The sequence below is a fragment of the Parus major genome, chromosome 3 (genome assembly GCF_001522545.3).
Source record: "Parus major isolate Abel chromosome 3, Parus_major1.1, whole genome shotgun sequence".
NCBI classification, from domain to species: Eukaryota; Metazoa; Chordata; class Aves; order Passeriformes; family Paridae; genus Parus; species Parus major.
In genome coordinates, this window is record NC_031770.1 from 100,001,806 (window position 1) to 100,015,751 (window position 13,946).

Here is a 13,946-nt window from a genome sequence, read left to right on the forward strand (position 1 = left end):
AAAGAGTAGCTGGAAAATTACAGAAACTTTATAATTTATTTCAAAGAAACTTCCTCCACTTTACCTCTCCAGTGGGAGTGAAGAAAATCCTAAATTTGTAACAGCATGTCTCCAGCTGTTAAAGTAGATATGATTGCTTTTTCTGGCTGATGGGTCTGACCAAGTAGATGTCTGTCAAGAAATTCTCTCATAAAGACCTAAATTTTTTTCTTCAAGGCTTTAAACACATGTCCAATGAGTGAAGGTCTGTCTTTCTGTGGAGGGGAAACAAAAAAACAACTGTGATATAGGTTTGCTAAAAATAAATACAAAGATCTTGTGAAAATCATGGAGGTTCTTAGGAAGTTCTCTCAGCAAAGAAAGTTTTATACACATTATCATCGTTTTAGGTTTGCTGATAGTTGTGAGAGTTTTAAGTGGGAAATAAGTGTTCATCAAACACAAAATACCTTTTCCTGTTTTCTTGCTTCATTCTAAAGTTAAAAATACAAGGCCAGGCTCAACCAGCAATTACTTTCTATGTTTTGAGCTGTGAATATGCATCCTTGAGAGAAGCTGTCTTCCCACACTTTTATTACTTTTCTATTTTTTCATGACCTAAATGCTGTCACATACAAAGCTTTATATCAGCCTTGTAAGAAATGCAAGAGGTGAGGTCAAAATCTGCTTATGCATGGATAAAGCAGGTGAAATTCAGTACACTTTCCAGTGAGAGTTTCTGCTTATAACACTTTATCATGTTTTAATTTAAATTCATGATAGTAAATCTATCCAACCATTCCATTATGATCAAATTTTTGCTGATTCTATTTTTATTTTTTATTAGCCTATCTTTCCCTTTAAGGTTGACAGGGCTTTCTGCACAACAAGTTCCTCTTAGCAGGATTATTTTGAGAGTTTGTTATCTCTTTATTTTGCTCCTCATAGTTTTTATAGTGGCTAATATCATATAATAGATGATGCAACTTGTTTCTTCCTTTTTCTCTCATTAAAGAGAGCTCGATGGGGCTTTTGGTGAATCATCCAATCTACCTCCTACCCCAAGACAGGACTATCCCTGGAAAATACTCTTCCAGTTAAAGATCTTTGGTGACAAAAGCCACATGGCATTTTCAGATAGGTCATGTCAGACCTTTGCTGTTTGATTACCATCAGACAATTGTGATAAATTCTAATGTAAATCTTCTTTGTATTTTAAGTTTTCTACTATGAGCAAGGATAAGAAGTTACAATTTCCTGTTTGAAGTTGCTTTTAATAGACAAGCTTAGGGAGCCCTTCAAGCATTGAACTAATTGATATTGTGGAAAGGATTTTTTCCACTGAAAAATGACATTTTCCAATGTTAATTAGTTTAATAAATAAAATCAAAGTTGGGTGAAATTATTTAGTACATTACACAGCTCCTTAGCTTCTAGCCCACAGGTTCATTTGCTGTAGATAGACCCATTGAGATAATTACAACAATACAAACCAGAATAATAACAGAAACAAAATTTGGCCTTAAGTTCATGTTATACCATGTTCTATATAAAATTCACTTTATCACCAGGTTCCAAGATATAGGAAGTATTATATTAAAAAAATATTATGGGAGTAAATTAAAGGAAAAAATGTGTTCAAAACTGGGTAGTAAAGATAGGTTGAGCAGGACACTAGGAGCCAACAGTTTCCACATACCAATCCTACCTCTGAACTGGAAATAGGAAGACTACCCTAGATTTCCTGGTCCAATGGGTTTTTTTCCATTTCCCTCCTAGTGTATTCATGTTGTTATTATTGTGATGTATTTTGTTGTTGTTGTTGTAATGTATTCAGTCATAGCCATCAGTTGATTCTCAAGATGTGCAATACTGTGAATTAGATCTGCAGTGCACATATTATTCTCACCAATTATTATTAAGTACATTTTTGTTTATTGACTGTTCATCCTGCTGACATATTTCCCTATATATAAGATATATATTGTTATTTAGAGAGTTCCACTGGGATGCAAAATGACAATTTGAAAATTTGTGTTGTTTATTTGAAATTATTTGACTATTCACTGACTGACAATCATTGCAGATTATAGAAGCACCAGTAAAATGAATTAGAGTGGTACGATAATAAAAAGAAGGAAGATTTAGATTAAGATTTTTTTGCTTTCTGTTCCTTTGAGTAATTTAGATAATTTTGAATGTTTCTGACACAGTCCATGATGTGTTTACTCTTAATAATTTTACTAGAAGCAGAAGCAGAAGGATTTTTACAGTAACACAATCTTAATTTGTTTAAGCTTCACAATGACTCATTGACATTCACAATATAATTTCCCAAACAAAAGTCAAACATATATTTACTTAAAAGGATTCTGATATTTATTATTTGAAGGAGCTTTCCTTCAGTTTCCTCACCAGGTGGAGTTGGTGGAATGCTCAAGGAAGAAGCTTTTGGCTTGCTCCAGCTGAGTATGAAGTGTTTGGAGTGGTGGTTGGCAAAAAAAGGCAGCATGCTACAAAAAAAATAACCCCACTGTCTAATGCACTTTCCTGGGTTAATTAATACAGTATGAGAAGAAAAAGGGAGAAAATAGCACAGTTTAGAACACACTAATATGATCTGATCTTTCTTTTGATTAGGCACCCAGAAAGATTTGACTTTGGGCATTCCTGACCACCTGTACCACTTGTGAAATGTCCACTTGCTATTCCTCAGATAAAACATGGCATGTTCTGAAAAAAGGATCCTATCTCTTGTATTCTGAAAATACATTTGTGCTGGATATTGGTACCATGGTATTGTGTGTGAAACACATCTTTCTGGGGTCAACTGGACAAGCAAAGGTGACTCCCTTCTTTGGCTGACCAGCACAACCAGCTGTATCATCCCCACTTCATGGAGTTCAGGCCAAAATCTGTGGGAGCTGGACTCAGTTTTATTCTCTGTAATTTATGTGGCAGCGTGAATGTGAGTGATGGAAATAGTCACAATGGGGCTTGCAGTATGGAATATTCTCAGTTCCCATTTTCAGTGCCAGGTACAGCTTCTCTGAGAGAAGAGATTTATTGATAGACAGAGTAGAGATAGTGAGTAGAGTCTACATTTATCTCCTTATTCCCCAAAAGGAAGGTTTAGATTGATTTTGTCTTAGCATAGCTGATGTTCACAGAAGAGCACACTGACTTTCCACAGTGCTATGAATGGATTGTTTTCCCCTGGCTTAAGTGTAAGTGCAGGTTCCTCAATTTAAGCAGATCTGGAAAGAACAACTGGTATCAATCCCACCAAATTTCATTTATTAGCTTGGAACTCATCTGGAAATCAGTTTCATAGCAGTGTAGATTAGGAGGATTAGCTGCGTCTCCTGTTGTGGGACTTTTTAAAGCTTTGCAGGTACAAACCTGTGCTTTTAATTGTGAGCTGCACATTGACAAATATTTCACTATATTTCAGGAAATATTGACTGTACTTGTTCAATGACCATCCCTTTCCACAAACCTTCACATCCTATTTAAGTTGTTTTAGTGTTTGGATGCATTTCTAAAATAAATATTTCTTGCTGAAGGACAGTGTGTAGCCCAAATAATTTCTGGGGTTTTTAATTGTCCAATATTATATTAATGCCACATCTTAATGTTGCATCTGTGAATGTCATGTGTGTACTTCTCACACAGAATCTGTAATGTGTTTCTTTGCTCAGTGGCCACATTGTTTCAGGCCAAATAACAGATAAAAATAGCTTGATGTACTGTACTGTTCTTCTGCCAGAGAAGATGAGGTACACATAGGTAAAATTGATACAGATCAAAAATAAATATTTAATGAATGTACAAAAATAAATATACTAAAGAAGTTAGTGAAGAAACTAAAATATTACTGGTTTTTTTGGGTTTTTTTATATGTGTAGCCTATAGCTTCTCTTTTAAAATGTAACAAACCGTGTCAAGGTCTGATGTCATTACTGCTGCATCTATCTGGATGATAAAAGGTGAGACCCTACCCCACAGCCCTGGCCACTGTGCCCTTCCTGCATCTGATCCCCCTAAAATCCACTGCTCTTTAGACTTCTATTCTGTATGTAATTACATCAAGGTTTTTGCAAAAGTGAGTCAAAGAGTTGTTTTGCTTTTAAAAATGAACAACTTTTTAACCCAGAATTTTTTAAAGAGAAATTTTATGCCATTACACTTCTCTTTGTGCATCTCTTTGCCAAATAGGGGGCACAAATACTGGAAATACTTTTTTTTTTTTTTCCTAAAAATCAGCCCTTTTTGAGTCAGTATTCTTGTGGAGCAAACCAGTCTGTAACATAGACAAGAAAGGTAGGCTGCATTGCTCATCTGAGAGCTCAGAGGGGTTGTGTTGTACTGCTGGGCTTGTCCAAAGGGAGGATGGAGAGGGAATTTCAAGGTATAGTTTTAGTTTCTGCATATTCATCTGTGTCCTGTAGTCAGTCACAGAGAAACCCTGTCTTAAAGGGTGTCACACAATGAGATTGATGTTTCCTAATTGTAACCATATCACTGTTGTCACAGGTACCCATCAGATGTGTCTTCAGCACAAATTTTAGGATGAAATCAAGACACACTCTTTCTCTACACCATCATTAGAAAGAAAGATTTGAAAACTAGTGGATAACACTAGCCTAGGTAAGTGGCTACTGTGAACTGAATTCTACTGTAAGAGGACAAAACAAGCCAAGAAAACTAACCCACAGAGATTTCCAAGTATATAAAATAATAGAGTGGAGTATATTTCAAATTTTAAAAAAAAAATTGCTAATAGAATTAGTTCTGTTTCAAAAGCAGAAATAGAAGTTGTTCCAATGATATTGGTGCAGTTTTGTAATGTATTCTTTTCTTGGTAATAGCATTACACATATCCACTACACTATATGGAAAAAGCCCCTTGTGCTTAAAATGAATTTGTTGCCTCTGTGGAAAATTAAGTAGTGTGTCTCCCCCTTTACCCCCCCATCAAATATTGTTTATAAATAGATAGGAACAGAATGCCCATTATTTTTTAGTTTTGTAAAATATTTGACATTTGATTACTGTATTTCTCATATTTAAGCTTGCAACTGGAGGAGAGTGTGAGGTTGTTTTGTCTATTTTTAATTCCAGTATAAGTGTGTCTTTAATTCATCCTTGTGCTGTAAGCACTTATGACAGGTAAATATATTTCAGGACCCATTAATCGTTGTACCTGGAGAGTTTCCACTGGCTTCTAAACAATTTTATGTTCATTTTAATTGCTGACTGTAACAACATAATTACTTTAATTTCAAGAAACGATATATAACAAGAAGTGTGGGTTATATAAATCCTCTCTGTGCTTTTTAATATGCTGTTTCTTGGCTTTGGTAGCATGTTTGGTTTATCAGAACATACTTTTTTTCCATTTTTTCCCTTTGAAGTTCTTGTAGAGACATATTCTACCAGATTGTCTAAAACAAGTGTTTTAAAATTTCTAACATATATAGCATCTTATACCGTGAAATCACATAAATCTTGGGTTTTGAAAGATTTGGTATGATACAGGAAGACAAGGTACAATAATGGCCATGACAGAACAGTATTACAGTGTAGGAGGTTTTCACATTGTGACAGCTTTGTGTTGTTTAGTGCTGTAGCTGGAAAGGAATTCATCTCTAGCAAGCAATTAGATCTTTAAATATTTATGAGCAACATCCCACACACACATAACTTGGGGCCTAACTAAATGGTCATAGAAGTAATATTTTAAAAAAAGGACTAAACAGGAGAGTTGAGCAAGACAAAATTATACAAGTGCTTGAAAAACAATCTAATTTCTCTCACACCAGTGATTGCAACAGGTAGTGGTTCGATTTTCTGTCCCAGGTTCATCTGACACTCTTCTATGCACAGTACCTTCCACCCAGAGCTGACAAACATTTTTCCCCTGTTCCACCTGTATAAAAATACCAGACAAGATAAACATCAGTGACTCTGAGCTACCTGATGTAGTGAAAGACATTCCTGCCCACAGCAGGGGGTAAGAACAAGATGGTCTTTAAAAGTCCCTTCCAACCCAATGGTCATTATGATCCTGTTCTATGACATGAAGAGTCAGTGCTCACCTAAAACTGACTGAAGGATGGGAGGAGAGGGTTAACCATGGTGGGTGCTGAAGGGCAGGTGAGTGCCACAGGGTACCCTGGAGACTCTGGGAAACTACAAAGCACAGCAAGACACTGTCTTTTTATCTCACTTCTGGTCACCTGGGCCCAGTTAAGTGCATTTGAGCAGCATCTGCAAAAGCCCCTTGGGTGGCCCAGGCTTTGCAACACCATCTTACCTTCAGGAAAATGAGAATAAGACACCTAAAAAGGCTCCTGAAAGTCTGGTGCTCAAGAAACATCCAAGCTAAGTGGATATCAGTGGGTAAAAGGAACAAATTGTAGGGACATTTGAGCTCTTAGTGCTTGCTGTTTTGGCTGTTTCAGAGCATCATGAATTTCTCTCTGATGCTCACTAGAGCAATTACTGAGAAGAAGACATATAGGTCATACATTTTGCTTGACCTGAGGAATTCAAGCAGATCTTTTGGGATCACGCTGCAGCTGCAAGTCTAGACAAGTAGAAGGCATCTTCCATGCAGTCTGCTGGAGCTGCAACAGAACTGATGGGGTTAACAAGATTACAGAGGCTAGAAGGAAAGAAGCAGAAAGAAGTCTGGCTCTTGTGGCTTTTGGGTTTTGAGGTCAGCTCAGAGTCCTGGTTTTTGCTCCTTAGTTTCTATTGAATTGAAAATTCTGTAAAGTCAATTCAAAAAATACTCCTTGGGCCAGACTTGCAGATCCCCCTTTTCAGAGGCAAGTCCTGATTCACTGTGCTGTTCACAGCCACTTGCTCACTGCCCTCTGGGTCCAGATGTCAATTATTCCCTCTCTCATAGTGGATGACAAGGTTCAATTGCTAAGGTAGAGAGGAGCTGATGTGAGTCCCAACATGTATCATCTCTAGTTCTCCTAAGTTTCTTGTGGATAGATAGAGAACATCCTCCTTGTGCCAAACAAAGTGCATTCAATCATAGAACATGTCATTGAGATCTGATGACATAAATCATTCCTGGAGATGAGTGAGGAACAGCTTTAAAAGATTAATATACCTGGTATCTTACTCATAATCGGCAAAGTTAAAAATGAAATGTGCTACTGTTTCATCATCTTGTTGTCTCTCGTACCATTTGCTTATTTATGCAATGCTTCTCATATTTCCACTCCACAGATTTTCTCGTCAAGTGTAAGCCTCTTGATTCTTGCTAAAACAAATATTTTACCGTACATTAATAGTCTAAGATGTCAGAGTGATTTGGAATTCATGAAATTAAAATGTACTGAGATGCATGACATTTACAGTAAAAATATTTATTTTAATATATTTTTCCACATGTAATGTAAAACAGGCTTCTTCCCTTAGGGGAAAATAAAAGCAGATTTTTTAATTAAAGTTTGTTCTTTCTCTTTTAGTGAAAATGGTCCATTGTAAATGAATAAATACAAATATACTCTTCTGCTTGTACTGCTTGCACATATATTTAGTTAATACTTTACATTTCAGGCAAGTTTACCTAACAATTTTACAATATTAATCAATTAATAAAGTAAATTTTTTCTTACCTGTTCCTCTATTTATTAACCTTGTGTTCCCATTTTGACTTGACATCCCCACTTTTTGTCATGTAAGTTCTGCATAAAGAGTTTATTCTTCTATCAAAGGGCCACTAAAGTGCACAGGAACTTTTGGACTCTCCACTGTGGCATGTCTTTAAGAACAAGTTCAGCAAACATCTGTTGTGTAAGAATCTTGTCGTGGACTAGAGGAATAATCATGTAATTTCTTGAGGCAGCTTCCAGTCTATTTTATATGCAATTAGGAGTTCTCTATGAATGAATTGTGTCAAAACTGTCAGCACTACCTGAATTATATCTCAATAGGAATACAATGTGTGCAAGGAGAACTGAAATAATGGACAAAAAAATTTATGTCTAAATTTTTTCATTCTCTTTAAAAAATAATCCTGCAATTGTGCTGTATGGGAAACTCATTCCAAGGATTTGGGGAATTCTGCAGTTTTTCAGCATCTGATGGTGATAATGTTTTCCCCATCTGTCTCTGATTTCTAAGGATGAAACAAATATTCAGTAATAACTCATTTGATTTTCTGCATAACACATGTTAAGATGGCTCATTTACAGAGCAGAATTTGCATCAAGTATTATTAAATATTTTGCAGCAGTGATTTATGACTTTGACAATGGATATTTCTTTCATGTTGTTGTTTGGGTATCTCTGTGTTGTTTGGGTATCTCTGTGCTCTGTTGTTGACAGTAAAGAGGTAGAACCCACCAGTCAATCAACTGGCATCCACTGGCACATGGCTGCAATAAGGGTCTTGTGAGAAAAGATTATCGATACCAGAGTAATACTTTTTCCTTCTATAAATCTCAACACATGATTGCAAGACAGCATCTGCAGTTTGTGGAGTAAGAAACCAAAGCTTAGAGTGAAGTAATTTGCTTTAAGACACCAAGCAGCCTTGCAGCAGAATTGGGAATAGGACCCAGTTTCCCAAAGTTCTGCTTCAGTATCTGATTTACTCAGTTATGCTCCTTTCCTTGATTCCCCACCTGTCCCTGTCTCCACTCCCACCCCACCCTTTTCAGATACTCAATTCTCACTTTCTGAGGTTTATGCCAAAAAATATAGGCAGTAACACAGGAGCTTGACTTCTGCTTCACTTTAGAAATAAGCTTATATTAAAGCAAAGCACACGTAAAAGACGAAATAAACACCATACTGGTACAAAGATTTCACTGATACTTTAAAATATCTTTAATTAATTTACAACTCTATCTTCTCGTTTGCTAGATATGACTGTCCCTAACTGCCTGAAAACAAAATAATTTTCTTAATGTTTTTGGAGTTGCATATTTATTTCTTGTGCCCTAAAATGTACTTTAGTTATTGAATATGGGCAGAAAAATGAATAAGAAAGATAGGCAGATTTCTATTAGAAAATTAGACATTTAAATCACGCAGATGGTTATCCATGTTCAAGCACTATTGCAAAAACCTTTGATTTTGACTATATTATAGACTGCAGTCTTTCTGCTTATCTTCAGCAGAAAAATACAGTTTCAAGGTACATATATCCTTTTGTAAATTTTACTTCAGATTGAATTTTTTTTTTATTATCTGGTGTGAGAAGGAAAATGATAATCTTAAGTCCATTTTTAATTTGTATAAAAGGATTCTGCCAAGCCTGATGAATGTTCCTTTATTTTAATTTCTTAAAAGAAAAACATATCTGTATATTCTTTTTTGTGGGATTTCCTTTGTTTTATTTATCTAAGATTTATAAAAGATCAATTGATATCATATGTGGAACTTTGAGTAAAATTGTTGAAATATATTTCAGCATTGAACTTTCAGTGTACATTTTTCAGTAAGAGACTTTCCATGTTTTTTTTATTGTGCCATTCTTTTTTTTTAATGAAATTATCCCTGTAATATACTGTGAGATTACAAAATTTTAATTCATTAACATCTTCTACAAAATTAAAGTTAATGAAAATTAAGTATAAAGCAGGAATTTAAATTTTTCAAAATAAGGGGTATGCCCCAGAAAGTCATAAATCTCATTCTAGTGCAGAGTGCCTAGGTTTTCCCTATATGTAGTACTCAGAACCATGTGCTCTCCTACCCCCTCTTCCGCCATTTATTTGTGTGTGTGTGTGTTCAGGTGATACATTTAATAAAACCAGCTGAAACCCAAAAGAGACTTGGGTTGGCTGACTTCAAGAGAAACTGTCAGTGGGGTCAAAGAGGTGGAACACTCACCAGATGAAAGCAAAGGAAACTCTCCAGCCTCAATGTCTAAAACTTGGGCTAGGGAAAGACCTTAGAAATAGATAAAATGAGATGAATAGGTGCCTTTGAGACCCCATGCTCAAGGAAAGACCTTAGAAATAGATAAAATGAGATGAATAGGTGCTTTGAGACCCTGCATGAGGAGGGTGAAGCTCTTTTGTGGCCCAAGAAGTTAGAAGATGCTGGCTTTGATCTGCTGAGTCAGAATGGTTAAATGGGATCAGTAAAGACAAGGACTGGAATGGCAAAGCTTCCAGCATATGTGACTTGCAGCAGAGCAGTACAGTGTGCAAATACACATGCACAGCTTTGAGGCTCTTTAAGAGACAGTCACAAGGTTAGTGGATTACTGATCCAATTGAAAAGAGAAAATAGTTTAGATTCCTGAAAATACAAATTGGGATCCCTCACCCTCAAGAAACACAAAAATAGACAAAGGTACAGTTCAGCTATATTGCTCCTGCAGTTAAGGTGGACAATTATGCCTTACTCTTCTAACCCTATATGCAAAAAAATTGCTGTGGATCTTTAGTGGGGCTTCTTGATGGTTGGCACAGGATGGAGCTAGCTCAAAACCAGGCTGCCTTGTTACTTGGCTAGTACAGCTTTGCAATAAAGAAACCTGCTGAAGGAACTGGATGTGATGGTTCTCCTCTCTCTCCTGACAATTTCACTCTTGGCCAGGAGAAAGATGCAAGCCCTTTATTTACTATTGTCAACACTTGGAGTGGTCTAGAAAGAAACTTCATGGACATTCTTCAGCAGTGTGTACATTCCCATAGATTTTTATAATTCCAACTCAGCAGTAGAGGGTATTTTAGGATAATCAATCTTTATGCTTCTTTTGGCTAGACCTCCAAAAATACCACCTGTTCTGAGGCTTTTCCATGTTATCATATCCAAAGCCACTCTGCTGGAGTACAGAGCAGCTGAGATTGGAAAGCACCAGACTAGTCTGATCCTTCTGCTGAAAATAGGATCAGCTAAAACTTGCTGCCCAGTACTATGTTCAGCTGAATTTTGAATAATCCCAAGGATAAAGACTCCACAAATTCCCTGGCCAACCTGTGCCAACCACATTTAAATAAGAAATATCTTTTCTCTCATGTTTAAGAAGAATTTCCTGTATTTCAGTGCTGCATTGTTTCTTCTCCTGTAAGTGGACACAACTGTCATGATTATTATCTTAAATATATTTTCTATTCAACTATTTATAGCATGAGAGAAAAATGTTGAGAGAAACTCAAAGCCCTAAACCATGATAAGTGAAACCACTTGCTCTTCTAGCTAGTCCAACTTATTCACATCATTTGTACAGACATGACGTGGTGCAAAATCGTTTTGTTTAAACAGAAAGGTTCTAGTCTGCAAAGTGGGGGAATTTTTTCAAAGGCAGTATGACAATTTTTGTTATCAAACTGAAAACTTTTTCAAAATGTATTGCAGTATATTAAAACTACATTACTTCAAGCACTTTACTAAAAATGTCAGCTGCTTCCTTGCAAAGAGAAGTAGAATTTTATACAGATTATTTTTCTGCATTTTTAGATACCTCCATACTTTTTTCTGTCATTTAAATAAAATATACACTTTAAACTTATCTTTGTTTTCCATCTACAATAAGTGCTTTTTTTTAAAGTAATATTTTTATCTAATTTCATTTTCAGATTCACTTTTCACATTTTATGATGCTTTTAGAGATGCCTTACTAAATGTATTTAGCAAGATTTGCATAAGAGAATATCTTCTAGTTTTGATAATATGTTTTTACCTCTTCCTTTTTCCTTTTCCCTTTTAATTTAAGTAGAGCATCTTTCTACAAAATCCTGTGTAAATATTCTTCCAGAACTCCATATAACTCTGAAAATTATAATGGGGCTGTGTGAGTCACCCCAGGTCACTCATAAAGTCACCCCAGGACAGCGAGGAGTTGAAGAATTCAATTGCATGTCTCAAGAAGGAAGTTCCCATAAGATAAGCCACCATAAAAGGAACTTGAGATAAATATAGATGGCAAAACAGGAAGACATTAATTCCAGGCCTGATGAAGGTGAAGATTTGGAATTAGCATATTGGATAAAATTCTACTGTGCAGCCTGAGGGAACTTAAAATAGTACCGATCTGGATGGAAAATTTGCACAGTGGTAAACTGTGGGAAAGGAAACTCGTGGCAGTCCAAGTTGTGGGAATGGGATCTACATCCCATGGCTAACTAGGACTTGGACTGTATAGGAGTGGTACATCCAGCAGAACATCCCTGTGGTACACTGGGACCTCCACCACTGGAGACCAGGGTAAAGGAGGACCCTGCTGCAGGGATCCATGTGGTGGTAAAATTTTTGCACTTATTTCTCTTTCTCACACTCTTTCGTTTCTCCCATCCCCCCATATTTCTATCTCTCTACATCACATTTACTGTTAAATAAAATCCATACTGTTTATTCTGGTAGATCTTGTTTGTACTTTAATTTAGAGAGAGGCACCTTCTGTAATTGTATCATATCATGGTGTCATGAAAGTCCCTTCATATATAGCTTCATCATTCACAATTTTTGATTGGAATTCACTATGTAAACATTTAGTGTGCAGCATTTTTGAGCACTGTGGAAAAGAAAATTATATATGTAACTATAACTTCCATTTCTCATACTCATAAGGTTGTTGTTGAAATATTTTCTCCATTCTCCAACATAAAACATACTGTTTCTGTGTCACCCCTTGTAGTCTAAACCCGTAGATAACAAGGAATTTTGATGGCAATCCAGGAAAGAAGGTTAACTTTGCCAAGCCATTGGGAAGGCTGAAGAAATTACTGCTCATCTCTCTGTGTGGGAAGATTTCGAGGTTATGTGAAACAGGTGGAAGGCAAACCTTGGTTCATGTCTTTTATCAACCAGCTTGCATGGAAATCACAAAACTGAAACTTCTTATATTTAAAAATACTTATAACCTTCATTGTTAGAACTTAGAGGCAAAGGCTCCAACTTTTATTGGCCTGTACTTTAATATAACCATTATTTTCTGCAGTTTAGCACACATATTACTAAATGCAGAGCTTGTAATATTATACAGTACTGATTTGCAGAAATTTCTGTCACTGAAATGTGTTTTCATTAGGTATTTGAAGGATAAGCGAGGTTTGCCTTTAATCTATAGTGGTATTGTCTGTACACAGCAAAATTACATTAGGGGCTTATATTTTCACTTTCAGGAAAATCTTTAATTCAACACTCTTCCTAAGAACCTTGACAGTGAATTGAAGGGAACTGTAATTTCACCTTCCTTTTTAAATTTTTCTTACTTCAGGTAACCATTCTGTCTTGAGTTTTTTGCCTGAATCTGGCTTTTAATGGCTGGACTAAAAGTCAAAACAGAAGTTTTGAAGTTTATGAAAAAACAGACAATAAATGTAAGTAATGTAAGTAATGTAAGTAATAATTTTAAATAAATAAACAAACAAATAAATGAACAACAGATGCCAAGACTGCTGCAAGTTAATGCTAGAAAAGGAACAAATATCTTTGAGAAGAAAACCAATAAATTTAATTCTGGCTTGCCTGGAATACACTTTTGAACTTTTGTCAGTACTTGTGAGTAGGTGAATACATTGAACATACTCTTACATGTGATTGAGAAGATGAAGGAAAAAAAAGTTAATTAGGTAGGATTGAATCATCTATAAGAAAGGAAATGGTGAAGGTTCTAATTTTTATAGTTATCATAACATGTCATCTTTGGAATTGAGTTTGTGCTAGACAAAATCTTTTGAAAAAATATTAATCTGCTTCTCTATGCTCATGAGAAGCAGATTAATTTTGTTAGCCTAATTTCATGCTCCTTGAAATTAGGCTAACAAAAATTTTAACTACTTCTTATTCTAAAGTGCTTCATGTTACTTCTAGGAGAGTTAAGCATCTACTCAACATAAGACAGAAGGATAATGTATTTCAGTGGTATATGGAGACATACTTGCATTAGATTTGAAATAGGCATGCTGTTTTAAGGAAGATGTATTTAGATGATTTTGTGATGAATTTTAATTTGCATACTGCAACAAAAATTACAAGGA